The sequence below is a fragment of the Musca domestica genome, unplaced genomic scaffold, assembly GCF_030504385.1.
Source record: "Musca domestica strain aabys unplaced genomic scaffold, Musca_domestica.polishedcontigs.V.1.1 107, whole genome shotgun sequence".
NCBI classification, from domain to species: domain Eukaryota; kingdom Metazoa; phylum Arthropoda; class Insecta; order Diptera; family Muscidae; genus Musca; species Musca domestica.
Genome location: NW_026712125.1, coordinates 2077083 through 2093493, shown reverse-complemented (window position 1 = coordinate 2093493; position 16411 = coordinate 2077083). Strand labels below are relative to the sequence as shown.

Below are 16411 nucleotides of genomic sequence, written 5' to 3'. Positions count from 1 at the left end.
GAATTTTTAAAAATTGGATTTTTTATTGTTCAAAGACCAAAGTCCAAGATTCGTAGCCTTTTTTCAAGAACCTTTAAAATAATTAATGTTATATTTTTTACGAATCAATTAACAAAGGATTTTATCGGATTTTTTGTCAAAGATCGTGAATTCAATAACCGCATTATTTTTGACAATTTTCGAAGGACCCTTAGACAAATATTTTTGTATTTAATGGTCTTTTTTAAAGGAACAGCATCGGGTAAATATTTTTTAAAGCCACCACACAGGCATATTTGAATTTGTTTTAAAGAATTTTTTTGTAAAATTATATTTATGACATTAAAAATCAAATCAGTGAAACAATCAACTTTACAACTGAAATAATTAAAATTTGTTTTCAAAGTCTCGTCACGACTTTTTAATCAATTTTAGTTTTGAAAATGTTCTTCGAAATTATTATAATGGGTCGGAGTCACGATTTTTTCAAATATTTCTTCAATAAATACAGCTGAAGAGGTGTTAGTATCTCACAGTATAGTCATGTATTCCCAGCTTGCCGAAAGTATACCAAATTTTAGGGTAAGTATTTTGAAATAAAATTTTACAATTCTAAATTTTATTTAATATTAAATATTTATTTTCTTTACATAGATCAACGCTGCCTGGTTGCTGTTGATATTTGCCTTTGTTCTGCCATTTTTGCCCATTCCGTTTTTACCGCCAACAGGAAATTTCTTTGATACGGCCTCGGGAGCAGCCCAGGATGCCTTAGATGGTTTCCTTGAGGGCATGGACTCAAAGTGATTGTTTTCTTTTGAAAGAGTCAAATGATGGAAATAGAATGATGAAATAAATGATTTATAACGTACATGAACTTTTGATTATTGAAAAAAATGTGGTAAATTTATAAACCTCCTGTGAAGAATAGAAAGCCTCCATTTCTATCCAAAACGTAGATTTTTGGATTTTTTACAATTTCTTAAGGCCTTACAGCGATTTTAATTTTAAACAACATTTAAGGCCTTAAAGCCATTTAAAAACTGGCTTCCAATGGGAATTTTTAAGCAAATTTTGAATCCTTCTATTTTTCGAAGAATTAAATATGGACCCAAACCCTGAATTTTCAGAGATTTTTAAAGCCTCTTTGTATGACCTATATTTTCAAAAAGTATTTCTCAGGCCTTTTCGAAAGATTTACAAAGTGCACTATTGAAAGAATTTGTATAGCCTTTTTGATGGATCCACAATGCGGTATTTTTCCAAAAAAAAAAAAAAAATTCAAAAATTTTAAAGAACTTTTTACACCCTCTATCATAGTATGGGGGATATTAAGTTTGTCATTCCGCTTGTAACTCCTCGAAATATACATTTTAGACCCCAAAAATTATATATATTCTTGATCAGCATAAAATTCTATTTAGCGATGTCCGTCTGTGGAAATTACTCTTGCTTCCGAACCAATTGAAGTAGGTTGATAAAATTTTGCTCAAATGTGTGTTTGGTCTACAGGACTTTTGGTATTCAAAATGGGCTATATAGGTCCGCGTTTAGGTATAGCCCCCATATAACTGTAACTCCCTACATACGGTATTTTGATGATTTTAACGACATTGTTCATAAGAATTGTTTCAAATTTCGTATTTAAAGTTCGCAATTGATACTGCAGCCTAAGACAGAAAATTGTCTGTTCAGGTACACGTCTTCTTAAAGCTTCCATATATCGGTTCCTCCCTATTTTCAGTAATTTGGCTGTTTTAGGTACTGTGTTTACCAGAATTGTTTTAAATTTTGTACTTGAAATTCTTATGCGGTATTACAGCCTCTGACAGAAAATTGTCTATGCAGGTCCAGGTCTACGCATAGCCCCCATTCATCGGTACCTCCCGATATTCTGTATTTTGACGAATTTAGCGACATTGTTTCAAATTTCACATTTAAAGTTCGTAACGGAAATTATTTTTCGTAACGAAAAAATTGTCTGTGCAGATCCAGGTTTTCGTTTAGCCCCCATATATCGGCCCCTCCCTATTTTCGGTATTTTAATGATTTTAGCGACATTATTTACCGGAATTGTTTTAAATTTCGCATTTAAAGTTCGTAATGGATACTATAGCCTATGACAGAAAATTGTCTGTTCAGGTACACGTCTTCTTATAGCTCCCATATATCGGTTCCTCCCTATTTTCAGTAATTTGGCTGTTTTAGGTACTGTGTTTACCAGAATTGTTTTAAATTTTGTACTTGAAATTCTTAAGCGGTATTACAGCCTTTGACAGAAAATTGTCTATGCAGGTCCAGGTCTACGCATAGCCCCCATACATCGGTACCTCCCGATATTCGGTATTTTGATGATTTTAGCAACATTATTCACCGGAATTTTTCCAAATTTGGTATTTGAAGCTCGCAATGGAAATTACAGCCTACTCCAGACAATTGTCTGTGCGGGCCCAGGTCTTCGTATAGGCCCTATATAACGGTACCTCTCTATACACGGTATTTTGATGATTTTAGCGACATGGTCTACCGGAATTGTTTCAAATTTCGCATTTGAAATTCGCAATGGATTCTACAGCCTATGAAAAAATTGTCTGTGCAAGTCTACGTCTTCGTATAGCCCCCATATAACGGTACCTCCCGACATTCGTAATTTTGATGATTTTAGATACAATATTCACCGAAATTTTTTAAAATTTCGTACTTGAAATTCCTAAGGGGTACTGCAGCCTGTGACAGAAAATTGTCTGTGCAGGTCCAGGTCTTCGTATAGCCCCTATATAACGGAACCTCTCAATATTCGGTACTTTGTTGATTTTAGCGACATTATTTACCGGAATTATTTCAAATTTTGTATTTGAAATTTGTAATGGATGCTACAGCCTATGACAGAAAATTGTCAGTGCAGGTTCAGGTCTTCGTATAGCCCCCATACATCGGTACCTCCCTATATTCGGCATTTTTATGATTTTACCGACATTATTCTCCCGAATTGTTTCAAATTTCGTATTTGAAGTTTCTAATGGATACTACATTCCATGACAGAAAATTGTCTGTGCAAGTCCCGGTCTTCGTATAGGCCCCATATAACAGTACCTCCCAATATTCGGTACTTTGTTGATTTTAGCGATATTATTCACCGGAATTATTTCAAATTTTGTATTTGAAATTTGTAATGGATGCTACAGCCTGTGTCATAAAATTGTCTGTGCAGGTACACGTATTGTACCTCCCTATATTCGGCATTTCATTTATTTTAGCTACATTATAAACATATTTTTTTCAAGTTCCGCATTTGAATATTGAATAGCTTATGACAAAAGTTACCTATGCAGGTCCACGTCATCGTATAGACCCTGATATACGGCTACATTCGGTATTTTTAAGGTTTTAACAGAGTTTTTAACGGATCTTATTTTTTGTAAAATTGCCAAAGTTGTACCAAATGGTGGAGGATATTAAAAGTTCGGTCCTTGTTTTTTTTTTCAAGTTTCTTATGACAAAAATTTCCTGTGCAGGTCCACGTCTTCGTATAGACCCAATATAACGGCAACTCCCAATATTCGGTATTTTTAAGGATTTTATTAATTAATTATTAATTTATTTAATTTTTAATTTTTATACCCTCCACCTTGGAATGGAGGGTATATTAACTTTGTCATTCCGTTTGTAACATCCTTAAATATTCGTCGTAGACCCCATAAAGTATATATATTCATAATCAGCATAAAATTCTAAGTCGATTTAACGATGTCCGTCTGTCTGTCTGTTTGTCCGTCTGTCCGTCTGTCTGTCCGTCTGTCTGTTGAAATCACGATACAGCCCACATTATTTGACGTAGAGCGCCAAAATTTAGCAGAGCAATTGATATTGTGTCTAGGATGGTTGGTATTGAAAGTGAGATATATCGGTCCACGTTCTGGTATAGTCCCCATATAACGGTACCTCCCGATATTCGGTATTTTGATGATTTATGCCACATTTTTTCACTGATTTGTTTGAAAATTGGTATTTGTAGGTTATAGCGGGTCCCTGTACGTGTGGCAAAATATTGCATTTATAGGTCCACGTTGTGGTATAGCCCCCATATAAAGGTACCTCCCGATATTCGGTATTTTAATGGTTTTCTGCCACATTTTTTCACTGATTTGTCTAAAAATTGGTATTTGTTGGTCATAATGGGTCCTAGTTCGTGTGGCGAAACATTGTGTGTATAGGTCCACGTTTTGGTATAGCCCCCATTTAGCGGTACCTCCCAATATTCGACAATTAAATGATTTTTGCCACATTTTTTCACATATTTATCTGAAAATTGGTATTTGTAGATCATAATGGGTTCTAGCTTCGTTGGCGAAACATTGCATGTGTAGGTCCACGATTAGGTATAGCCCTCATATAACGATACCTCCTGATATTCGGCATTTTAATGGTTTTTGCCACATTTCTTCTAATGTTTCCTTTACCCTAAGATGGAGGGTATTAAAAGTTTGGCCCTGCCGAACTTATTTTTTTTTTTACTTATTTAATTTTTTTAATTTAATTTATTTTAATTTAATTTAATTTCATTATTTTTAATTTTATTGATTAATTATTAATTTTTAATGGATTTTATTTATTTATTTATTTTATTTTTTTGAGAATTTCAAATTTGCTCCAAACGCTAGAGGGCCCGCCCAAACCTACTGCTTTTTTACTTGTTTTAAAGTATTTTCTGTTTTTTTTTTTTAAAAAAAGAATTTCGTAAAGCCTCTTTAAAGGACCTACAATTTGAAGGAGTTTTATTTCTCTTTTTTGTCACTTCACCATCTTCCACCATTTGTCATTTGACATAAATTGCCCCTAATCACCTTCATTTTCTGTCTCGAAAAAATTTACAAATTGTAATTTAATATTCCTCGGGATTCTCTGCTTTGCATAGCAGTCATCAAGAATCGAAACAATTTTTTCAGCAATTAGTTGACGCGCCATGATCTGATAAAATCATCCCTTGGCAGGATAAAAGCCACAGCGACAGACAGATCCTATCAAATTCATTGATCAAATTTCAACACAAATCATTACCGAATTAGTTCTCAACCAAAAAAAAAGGAAAATATCCTGCCATCACTTGAAACTTAACTTGAATGTGGAGAGATTTCAAGTAGTCTGGCTCCGGCTGAGCCTTTGTCTGGCCACTTTAAATGACTGTCTGCTGGCCAGTAAAAGTGGCAACAAATCAAGATTGTCTGGCGTTGCTCTGTCGCCTTAAATTGCAGGAAAATAAGTCCCATCAGATTGTCTGTCATCGATTGGGTGTTGTTGTGTGATATTTATGTGTCCTTGTTGTACAACAAAATCTAAACATTGTGATTAGGGATAAGTCTATGCGGGTACACTTTGTTTTTGTACTGTCTGCCAATGTAAATATTTATTAAGGATCTCGAGGGCAGGTAGAGAGCCATGGAAATGTTGATTCTCTCTTGTTGTGTTATTTTGTGTTTATCAAGGATCAGTGATTTTTTTCTCCAACGGTTTCGAATGATAACAAGTGTCAATGAAACGAATGTCTCTCGCTCTCTCCCTCCCTTGGCTGTGTTAAATGTCAATAGAATACTTACAGCCAAAAAAACATCCTCCCTTGGGATGAGGGCTTCAAATCTGATCCCTAAGACATTGGTGTTTTTGTACGTGTCATAGAGAGAAACGTGTTGGATTAGGGAGAATCTTGTCTTAAGGGAATTTGATTTTCTCCCATAAGTTATCAAAAAGTTACACTTGTTTTGATTAGATATTATTTTTTTGGTGCCGAACGTGTCCTAACTAGAAGGTAATCATGTGTTTTTATTGGAAACAGATTTGATATGGTTTTGATATGGATGATGATACGGCCTTATTCCCAGTAACTCCTGTCAAGTATACTAGTCATATCTTTTAGGTGTAAAAAAAATTATGTCGTTGATAAAAATTATGGTTTTCTCAGAGAAAAGGTTTAGTTTGGTGAAAGAGGTTTAGAAATTTTAAAAAAAAATCCGATTTTAGGATAGATATAGTAAACTATAAAATCGCTGAAAATTCTACGTTTTCAGCTATGGTAAAATTTATTAAAAATCCATATCTTAAGAGCAAAAAAATTCTAAAAAAAAAAACTTTTAAAAATACATCTTGTGGAGTTTTGAAAATTATGATTTTCTCGGAGAAAAGGCTTGCTTTAAGAAGGGAGCTTTACAAAATTCTCAAAAAAAATCAGTTTTAAGTTAAATATTGGAATTGGATAGATATAGAAATCTACAATTAACTTTGAAAATTTTACGTTTTATTAAGATGTGTTTTAAAAACTAAATAATTCTAAAAAAATCTTTTAAAAATGCATCTTGTGGGGGTTTGAAAATTACGATTTTCTCAGAGAAAAATTTTGCTTTAAGAAGGGAGGTTTACAAAATTCTCAAAAAAAAAAAATCACTTTTAGGTTAAATATTGGAATTCTTAAAAAATCCATTTTAGGATAGATATAGAAATCTACAATTAACTTTGAAAATTTTACCTTTTTTTAGATGTGTTTTAAGAGCTAGAAAATTCAAAAAAAAAAAAACTTTCAAAAATACATCTTGTGGAGGTTTGAAAATTATGATTTTCTTAGAGAAAAGGTTTGCTTGAAGAAGGGAGTCTTACAAAATTCACAAAAAAAAAAATACTTTTAGCTTAATTTTTTGGATCTACAAAATCAATGACAATTTTATATTTTTTTGGATATTGGATATTTTTTTTTAAAAAAAAAAAATCTTTATTTTAAGAGTAAAATATTTCAAGAATTTTTTTTAATTTTTATTTTGGAGCCTTGAAAATTCCTTGAAAAAAAATTCACGAAGCTTTAAATATTCTTAAAAAAATCTTTTGGGGGTAGATATAGGACTCTGAAACCCCCAGTTTTAGATAGATATAGAAGTTTTTGAAAAAGAGGTTTTCATGGAAGGCTTTAATAAATCTTTAAAAACACCTAATTTTGAATGTTTGAAATATGTTTAACAATCCATATTTTGGAGTCTAAATTTTAGAGTTGGAAAAATTAAAAAAACACCCGTTTTGGGAACGTCAAAAATTATTTAAAAAAAAAATCCGATTAAAGAGGCTAGCAAAATCTTAAAAAAATTAAGAAAATCCTGATTTATATTATTGAGAATAAATATTAAAACAAAACAAAATAATCCATGTTTTAGAGGATTGACATTTTTTTAAACAATTTCTTTAAAAATCTATGTTTTGGGTCCTATAGAATTCTTAATTAAAATTAAAACTTCTATTAAAATTGTATTCTTCCTAAAACCCTATTTTGGGTCGATATAGGAAGTTTAAAGAAGAAAAACACATTTTGAAGGCTTAAAATTCTGTCATTCTTGAAAAAATGTTTTAAAACTTCAAGTTTGTCCTTCACGTCCTTAAAAAATTCTGTTAAAATTTTAAAAATACCGAATATAGTCGTTATATTTTGGGTCTATACGACGTTTACCTACTTAAGCCTTGCTTGTCATAACCATATTCAAATTCGAAACTTGAAGTAAACGGTGAATAATGTAGCTAAAATCATCAAAATATCGTATATAGGGAGGTACCGTTATATCGGAGCTGTGCGAAGACCTGGATTATCATAGACAATTTTCCGTCACAGGCTATAGCATCCATTACGAACGTCAAATACGACATCTCAAAAAATTTCGGTGGGTATTGTACCTACCGAATATAGGGAGGTACTGATATATAGGGCCTATACGAATACCTGTACCAGCATAGACAATTTTATGTCAAAGACTGTAGTTTCCATTACGAACTCTAAATACGTAATTTGACGCTAAAATCATCAAAATACCGAATTTTGGGAGGTACCATTATATGGGGGCTATACGAAGACCTGTACCTGCATAGACAATTTTCTGTCACAGACTGTATTTTCCATTACGAACTCTAAATACGTAATGTGAAACAATTCCGTTAAATAATGACGCTAAAATCATCAAAATACCGAATATCGGGAGGTACCGTTGTATGGGGGCTATATGAAAATAGAAAGATAGCGTGATTACAGCAGATAGACAGACAGACGGACAGACAGACAGACGGACATGGCTAAATCGACTTAGAATTTTACACTGATCAAGAATATATATACTATGTTGGGTCTGACATGACTATTTCGAGGAGTTACAAACGCAATGACAAAGTTAATGTACCCTCCATAGTATGGTGGAGGGTATAAAAAATGTAAAAATTATGGCGTTTGATTTTGATGCAGTTCTTTTTTATCTCACCCTGTATTGAAATCTGAACCGGTCTTGATAACATTTGGCAAATATATTCCTGGGCTGTACCTGATATCTGGTACCAAATATCATTCTTATGGGGTGCATATAACGAATGTTAGGGACCTAAACCCCAAATCGGATGAAACATATGTATGGAAGCTATAGCTATATCTGATCCCATTTTCACCAAATTTAAAGTACTTACTTGCATCTGTAACAAATTCCGTCGGATATGCCAAAATTCATGTCATTTTGACTGATATTGGTCATTTGGTATACAATTAACCCGAAATCGGTTGAAGATATATATGGGAGCTATATCTGAATTTGACCTGATTCTTCCTTGGGCCAAACAAATATTTTTTGGAATATTTCATCTCAATCGGATAATAAATACGACCTGCATTCTGTTCACAGAAATACATAGACAGATGGACTGACATGCATAAATCGACTCAGAAAGTGAGACATTAACAATTTCTTGAAAATTCGCAATGGTGTATAAAAAACCACATTATTGTCCTTTTGAAAAATCTAAGCACATCTTCTCAGTATAAGTTTAGTTTCTATAATTCTCCGTCATAACAATTAATATCAATTTTTCAATGGCTGAACTGGATTTAAATACCAAAGAAATGGTTCAGGTAATTGCAGCCATTTGCTGTTAATCACCAACGCCCTCTATGTGTGTTGGTCTAAAACCCCGTCAAAAGTAATTGAAAAATAATTGTTAACAAAAAGTGGTCGTCATTGACAAAGGACAGGTCAGCTGAGATGTCCTTTTCAATGTGTGACAGATTTTATTTGAATGAACTGAAAAGGTAGATTAAATGTAGATCAAGTATGAATACTTACATCTTAAGTGGAAGATTTTAAAATTTTCAATATGCAGATCAATTACGGCTGAGAATTTTGGTGAAAAAGGTGTATGTGTATTTTTGAATGACCCAGCACTCTATTAATTTAAAATGTGGATTAAAAATCTATGTAAATCAAATTTAAGTAGTGTGGGATTTGTATATTGATTTTAAAACAGAGGTAAGGGACATTGGTAGAAAACTATGATTGTAAAAGAGGTGCACATTTTTCATTATTTAGCCATTGAAAAATTTTCAGCACTTCATTAAGTTAAAATGTGGATTAAATATACAAAAGGTATGAATACAGTACTTAGGTACAGTGTGGGATTAAAATTTTAACAACACAACAAGTAAGTCATATTGAAGAAAATTTTATATAGAGAGGACGTTTGAATATTTGCAATATTAAATTGAAAAAAAATCCAGAATTTGAACATTTTCGTAGGTTACAGTTTCACAAAGAAACATGCACATTAAAAACGTAAAAAAAATTCTCAACTGCAAATTTGTACCCTCTTAGGGAGACTCTCAAAAAAATTAGAAAATTTCTCTAAAAAAAGGCAAATTTACAAATCAAGTTGGAATTTCATTAGGGAAGTGTGAAATAAATCGTTAAAAATTCACATGGATACTTCACGAGAGCGATATGAAATATACTAGAAGGATTTATGTTGGAGCTGCAAAAATATTAACAGATTCGCCTTGAAGCTCATAATTTCCTTATGAAAAACTCCTAAAATAAGTAACGTTAAATTCTAACAAGGGAGGTCTAGAAAAAAACCCTGAAAATCCACATCAAATTTTGATAAGGGAGCATTGAAAAGAAATACTTTAAGAATTCATAAAAGCATCCACGCTTTTGGCTGATAAGTGAGAATTATTAATTTTTTGTTTTGTTTTTAATTCAAGTTAGGATTCTCAAAAATTCCACTTTGTGACTTCTTAACGAAGCTTGAAAAAGTCCACCTCTAATCTTATTAAGAGAAACGTTAAAAATTCTGTAAAAAATCTAATTTTCTCTTTCTGGAAATTTTTGACCTGTTCCAGGAGAGACGTGAAAACTTGGACCCATAGAAACCCCATATGAAAGTTTGTATTAGTTCCGCTGGAGGTACGAAAAATTGGCCCATAGGGAACCTATTTTGATATTTAGACAAGATTCGGTGGAAGTACGAAAACATGATCACTTTTCGGAAATTTCGACCACTTACGATAGAAGTACGAATATGTTTCCCAAATGGGTTTCCTCTTTTTGGTACGGAATGTGTCTCATGGGAGACAATTTGTTTCGAAATGTAAACCAATTCCGGGGGAGTTACACAATTTTGAGGTGAACATTTTGTCCAGTTCCGGGGGAGGGGTTTTTTGCACAAGCACAAGAAATTTTGAAAAATTCCTTAGAAGGTGCAAAGACTGGACTGGGATACTGTAAATTCTGCAAAAGTGTATGGTTTGTTTAGGAAGATTTAAAAATGTTACAAAAAACGCATTTGCTTCAGGAAATAAAGTCTATAAGGGAGAGTTTAAATTTAAACAGATATCTACACTTTTATTCGATCGGCTTCAGAATTCTATGAAAAATTCAAACTTTTTTTAGAAATGTTAAAAAATTCCGGAAGGTATCAAAACATTGTCCCATACGGGTTGCTTTTGAAACAATGTTGACCAGTTCCGAGGGAGGATTTTACAAAGGCATTGATTTATAATGGACACTTTATTAAAGTTTTGAACAATCCCTGGGAGGTGCAAAAAAAGTGACTGGGGAGACGGAATATTTTGCGAGAATGCATATTTTGTTCTGAATAATTTGAAAATGTTATAAAAAACTCATTTGGTCCAGGAAAGAAAAGCTATAAAAAATCTTTATTTGGTCCTTGTAATGGAGGGTTTAAAGTCTAAAAAATCTTCTTCAGAAAGAATTCAAAAATGTTAGAAAAAATACACCTTTAGTTTTAGTTAAATTCCATGAAAAATCCACACTGGATGCTTGTAAGAAAGGCTTTAAGAAACCTACAAAAAATCTAGGTTCAATCCTGGTATTATATGTTTTCAAATCCACTAAAAATCACTAGTACTTTCTGGCAATAAAAGCTTTGAAAATCTGCATTTGGTCTTGGTTTAAAAGACTTTAAAATCTTTAAACAAAGGATAAATTTTTGATCTTTAAATTAAAATCCGTGTTCGTGTGTTTTTAGGAGAGGCTTTACAAATTAATTTCAAGCCAAGGTTTGCCCTCGAAATGGGTCTTCAAAAATAAATATATACACGTTTTTTCCTGGCACTAAAGGCTGTAAAAATGCTCTGAAAAAATTATATTTTGTACTGGTGTGAAAGGCCTTAAAAGGCCCAGTTAAGAACCAATTTAAAACCCAAAAAAAAAATATTTTTTAAAGTCTTCATATCACCTGGCTAGAGTAGCTTTATTTTTTTAAATTCAAATTTGGTGCTACTAAGAGAGAATTTAAATTTATTTAAAAAAATTCTGGTAGGAAGGGCATTAAATTCTCTAAAATACACGCGTTTGGTCCAGTCAAGAGAGATGTTAAAGTTCCTTAAGGAGTTTCTTAAAAAAGTCCACATTTCGTATTGGATAGAGTAGCTTTATTTTTGTGTTTTTTTTATTTAAATTTGGTCTGCTTAGAGAGAATAAAATTTTGATAGGTAGGGCATTAAAAATTCTTTAAAATATACGTGTTTGTTCCTGGTAAGAGATATGTTAAAAGTTCCTAAAGGAGAACTTCACATCTTCCTGTGGTAAAAATGGCTCCAAAAATCCTGGTTTGATTCTTTTAAAAAAAGTTTTTAAAATCGATGTTAAAAGCGGCATTACTAAAAATGTTCTTGGAAGGCCTCTTCAGATTCTTCTATGAAGGCTTTCAACTAATGGGGTACCTCAAAGGACTTTTTTGAGTTACTTAAATCGTGTTTGTTGTTAAAACCTCCCACATTGCAACAAATTGCCAATAGTTATGTATAATATGTCCTTTTTCAATTTTTTAATTTTCTTATGGTCATTTATCTATGGAACACTTGAAAACTCTGTCTTTGGGGTCCTTAGCAGTGTACAATGAAGGAAAACATACTCTCTATGTTTCCTTAAAAAAATGAAAAACCAACATCGTGCGGTTAACCAGGAAACGGAACTTGTTACATAACCACTCTCCTCCTCTGACTCTGAAGAGGATATTGTGTCATTCAAATTTGAGGAAGAACTCAGGAAGAGCTCGTGGTGACACATAAGAAAACATGTGTTTCAAATTTGTCATGGTATAATTTTGGATGATTTAAAATCAAGGATTCTCAAGTAGAAATGCCGATGTGCTCAAGTCCTTTTCTTGGAATATCAATTGAGCAACAATTTGTCTAGGGGTCATATTTTGGTAATTTTTTTCAGGCAGCACTTTGAAAAAGTTGGTTTTAAACAACAATAAATCAAGGGAGAATTGGGATCATACCTGGATCCTTTCCATATTGTTTTTTTTATTTTATTTTATTTATTTTTTTTTTTTTTTGATTATTGAAAATTTTATATTTGCTAATCCTGTATAAAATCCCAATTTGTTGCTTTCAAATATTTCAATCGCATATTTTGTACTTCTATATTCAGACTAAAGCTATATTAAGTCATTGTTTTAAGTTAATGAATTGTCGAACATATCGAAGGTCTGCTCACAAAAAATTCTTCACCTTTTTTCAATATTCCACGATTTGAAACAATCCCCATTTTACTGTTTTGCACTCAATATTCAAATCCCATACTTATGCTTGATCTACATATATTTCTAATCCACACTTTAACATAATGAGAAGCTGCACCACTCGCATACATATTTTTCACCTTTTATTCAAAATTCTGAATTTTCGATCCCCTTTTCGAAAACCATTTTAAATCTCCCACTTAAGCTGTAAGTATTCATACTTGATCTATATATTTAATCTACCTTTTTAGTTCATTCAAATAAAATCTGTCACATATTGAAAAGGACATCTCAACTGACCTATCCTTTGTCAATGACGACCACTTTTTGTTAACAATTATTTTTCAATTACTTTTGACGGGGTTTTTTGACCGAAACACATCCAGGGCGTTGGCGATTAACAGCAAATGGCTGCAATTACCTGAACCATTTCTTTTGGTATTTAAATCCAGTTCAGCTATTGAAAAACTAGAAAATTAACTATTAGTTCGGAAATGCATTGTTAATTGATATTAATTTTTATGGTCGGAGGATTTAAAATAAACTAGAACTGAAAAGTAAAACATATTAAGGTATATGACATTTGAATAGTAATAGATTACTAAAACTGAGGATTATTTAGTGCTCGTTGAAATTGTCATGGGAAATATATTGTGAGTCTCTTTTTCGAACAATACAGACGAAAGGATATATACGGCCTTCTGGGGACAGACTGAAGATCTTGCATAGACCGAAGAGTTTCTAAGGACAGAAAATCTTTAAAGGGACACTTTTAGTGATAGGAGATATTTTGAAGGTCTCCTATGAGCCGAGGATACATTGGAAATCTTCTGTAAACAGAAAGCCCCGAACAGTTGCTATTTTCAAGTTCTTCCATTGGCCCAGTTCCTTCATTAATAATTATTTACGGAAAAAATTCCACGGCTATAACAGATTTAATGCTGATATGTTTAAAGATTTTTTCCAATTGACCTACTACACATTAGAACCAGTAAGGAAACGTCAAAAGTCGGACAGGCCGTCCATATGATACCCTACACAACTATGCATATTTAGTAGAGCTCCCGTAATAAAAGAATTCGTTTGAAGTAGATCATAAAACCTACCAAACTTTGGCTTTAGAGCAGCTATTATAAGATTTAAGAGGGAGCTAATATATGGGAGGCATATCCAATTCTGAATAGATTTTCACCAAATTTGATGGAAACGTTGTTATCTTTTATACCAAATAACGGTGCTATAGAGTGCATGATATCACTTCAAGAAGGATTATATTAAGAAAATGTATATCGGAGCCGTTTTCAAAAGGAAACGTACGTCCCGAATTTCATATATATGCGCTGATAGCAGCCATTATTTGCACAGACATTCTGAAATCGGATTAAGGATATATGTGGGAGCTATATCCAAAACTGAGCCGATCTCGATAACATTTTGCAGGGGTAATTCCAAGCTCTACATGATATCTGGTACAAAATATGATTGTTGTGGAAGGACTGAAAGACCAAATCGGATGGACCATATATATGGGATCTATACCTATATATGAATCGATTTCCATCAAATTTGATGTACTTGCTTCTAGACTGAATTCGGTCCGATGTGACAAAATTCAGGTCCTTTGGACTGATGTTGTTCATTTGGTGCATAAATAACCCAAAATCGGTTGAAGATGTGTTTGGGAGCTATATCCTAATCTGAACCGATCTCGGTAAAATTTGGCAGAAGTACTTTCGAGCAGTATCTGATGTCCGGTACCAAATATCATTTTTGTGGAGTACATATTACTTATGTGAGGCACTTAAATTCCCAAATTAGATGAAACATATATATGGGAGCTGTAACCATATCCGAACCGATTTTCTCCCAGTTTAATGTACTTACTTCTAGACTGAATTTGGTTGGATGTGTCAAAATTCAGGTCATTTGGACTGATGGTGGTCATTTTGTGCACAATTAGCCTGAAATCGGTTGAAGATGTATATGGGAGCTATATCTAATTTTTTACCGATTATCTCCAATTTCAATAGGGTTCGTCATTGGACCAAACAAATGATTTGTGCAAAATTTCATCTCAATCGAATAATAAATGCGATCTGAAATTTTTTCACAAAAATAAATGATCAGACGGGCGGACGGACGGACGGACTAACATGCATAAATCGACTCAGAAAGTGATAATATGAAGATCCTCAAAAGTATCAATGGGTCTATCTCGCTTCTTTCTCCATGTTACAAACAAATGCCCAAAGACATAATACCCACTATGTGGTGTAGGGTGTAAACCGGTTATATAGCCGTCGCATACAAGAAAAATATTCAAGGATACATCAGAGGACAATTTTTTCAACGACCATCGAGCCATCCATTTTTTGGAAGAGTATGTTTTCATTAAAATATATTGATTTTATCTGAGCCATCAAACCTCGAACCTCAACTTCTTAAAAAAAAGATTCTCTTAAAATCTGCGGTTATGGGTTTTATGCTCCTTACAAAAAAAATCTCTTACTGGCGCTAAAGTCCGTGATTATGGTTCTGCAGGTCATTGGAGAAATATTCTTTGAAAATTCGCAAATAGTGTGAGTTCTTGAAAAGTATTCTTCAAAAGTTTACCATTATTGATCAATATGTCCTTAAATTTATTTTTCTAAATTAACGATTATTAGTAAATTAGTCCCTGAAAAAATATTAATTAAAAAAAAAAAAAATAAAAACGCAGTTTAGTTCGCCTGGGCTGAACTTTTTATACCCTCCATAAAAAATTCGTCGAAAAATACCGCTCAAAAAAAAAAAAAAAATTAATTTGTAGGCTATACAAAGACTTGGTTCTGGATAAGTAATTTTATGTAACGATTCCGAACTTCAAATACGAAATTCAAGCAATTCCGGTTAACAATATCGCTAATATCATCAAAATACAGAATACAGGGAGGTACCGTTATATGGGGTCTATACGAAGACGTAGACCTGCACATACAATTTTCTATCTTAGGCTGTAGTAGCCATTACGAACTTACCAAATTTGAAACAATTCCGATTAATAATGTCGCTAAAATCATCAAAATACCGAATATCGGCAGGTACTATTATATGGGGGCTATATGAGAACGTTGACCTTCATTGACCATTTTCAATATCAAAAGTCCTTGAGTAAAATTTTATCAATCTACTTCATTTCGTTCGGAAGCTAGAGTTATTTCCACAGACGGATATACTGACGGACATCGCAAAATCGACATAGAATGTATATTTCAAAGTGTTTCGAACGGAATGACAAACTTAATATTCCCTCCGTACTATGGTGAAGGGTATAAAAAGAGCCCTAGAAAAAGTCTTCTATTGCTTACAAAAAAATATCTTACCTGCAGGCCTGGTCCTTGGTGAAATATTCCTTGAAAATTGACAATTTTTGGTTTGTGAGTCCTTGAAAAATATATTTTTAAAAGTTCACAATTTTTGATCAGTATATCCTTAAATTTATTTTATAAAATTAACGAGTTTTCTCGCAAAAAAAAAATATTTTCTAATTCTTATGTACATGGATACAGAAAGGATCTGACATCCAAATTTAAAGGATTCTTTAATATCCTCTGATTCTTTCTTC

General features: G+C 32.7%; 1 long non-coding RNA gene across 1 annotated transcript; it reads left to right on the top strand.

Moving 5' to 3' along the window:
- Positions 1 to 414: 414 nt before the first annotated feature.
- Positions 415 to 850, top strand: LOC131805523 (uncharacterized). Its single transcript, XR_009343705.1, has 2 exons — positions 415 to 561; positions 634 to 850. It is a non-coding gene; the product is annotated as an uncharacterized LOC131805523 (long non-coding RNA).
- The last annotated feature ends 15561 nt before the right edge of the window (positions 851 to 16411 follow it).